Source organism: Sinocyclocheilus rhinocerous, unplaced genomic scaffold, assembly GCF_001515625.1.
Source record: "Sinocyclocheilus rhinocerous isolate Xijiao unplaced genomic scaffold, SAMN03320098_v1.1 C36582133, whole genome shotgun sequence".
Classification (NCBI taxonomy): domain Eukaryota; kingdom Metazoa; phylum Chordata; class Actinopteri; order Cypriniformes; family Cyprinidae; genus Sinocyclocheilus; species Sinocyclocheilus rhinocerous.
Window position 1 is genome coordinate 1 of NW_015783452.1, and position 1,330 is coordinate 1,330.

The window sequence follows — 1,330 nt, forward strand, 5'->3', positions numbered from 1 at the left end:
TTCATGCAAACTTTCTAAACTAGGCAGCTAAAATGTATTAGATATTCTAATTTTTTTTGCATCATACCAGTGGAGGTGTTTGATTAAGTAACATTAAGAGTGTGACAGAATAACGGAAAATATGTTCTCAATTTATCTTTTAATTTTTGAAGTTTATAATATGACCTTTACACCCAGCATCTATGTGGAGGTGTAGGTGCAAGAGCTCTTTGGCCAACAATTGATATTGTGGTTTGTGAGCAGGATGTAAGAGGGCTGTGCAGCACACATTGCTCATCGTTCTCACATGTGCAACATAATTATTTCTATGGCTCTGCTCATCACGTGCGTAATAACTGGAACAGAACCGCTCATCATACTCCAGCAAACCAGCTGTACGACACAGCATCTCTGTCAGTTTCTGTTTAACTCTGTGAACATCTCTTTGTACGAGTCAATACTCAAGCAAACTGAGGTTAAGATGAAATATGGGTCATAGAGGGATTAAGAGGGGTTTCGCTTGTAAACAGTGCAGTGGTGCAGAGCACATTTAAAAAACATTAGACATCACTTGGATAAACAAGACTTACATATCCCACATCAGGACGATAGCAAGTGTAAGCTCCCAGAATGCTGTGCAATACATCATGGTATGGGCCTCCCTGAAAATAAAACCCCAAAATATGATGACACAATTGTCAGCAGATGATATAAAACTCCAGAAACAACAATGCACCCTACCTGTTGGAAAATACAGAGATTGGGAAAGGTTCTGGAAATGTCTAACTTGATCAGTTCTAGACTGGCCTCTCGATCAGCATGAGACAAGCCTGCATCTGAAAAATAAGCAATAATTAGTTACAAAAGGGCATTAAAGCAAAGGCACTTAACAGCAAGGAAAGCTGCTGATAAAGGGGAGAAATAAAGGAAAATAAAAAGAGGATAATAAAATAAAAAAGTATAATAAATAATGTTTTATATGAGATTAAAGAAGTTATTCCAGCAAAAGAGAGGAGAAAAACCATGTACTTGGAAAAATGAAAATGAAAAATGCCTAACAATCACCTTCACTCTCCGTTTCTGCAGCAGCCGTTGGGGCTACAAAGGCATTCCACTTTTCTTTGGCTCTTGCCAAACAGATGTTATACAGCTCTGTTTAAAACACATACACACAAATAATAATGTGTTATTTACTTCACTTTATTTACTTTAATCTTAGTATATGAAACTATGATCCGCACTCACAAAAACAGAGGATACTGGGTTTAACACACTGAAGAAGGCCTTGAGCCAAAAGATTTGTGGGTTTTCCCTATTGGTGATAAATGTATAATAAAATGTAAAAAGAAGA

General features: G+C 36.9%; 1 long non-coding RNA gene across 1 annotated transcript; it reads right to left on the minus strand.

Moving 5' to 3' along the window:
- Nucleotides 1-567: 567 nt before the first annotated feature.
- LOC107736241 (uncharacterized) lies at nucleotides 568-1,151 on the minus strand. Its single transcript, XR_001639619.1, has 3 exons — nucleotides 1,045-1,151; nucleotides 721-815; nucleotides 568-641 (listed from the first exon to the last, which is right to left on the minus strand). It is a non-coding gene; the product is annotated as an uncharacterized LOC107736241 (long non-coding RNA).
- Between the last annotated feature and the right edge of the window lie 179 nt (nucleotides 1,152-1,330).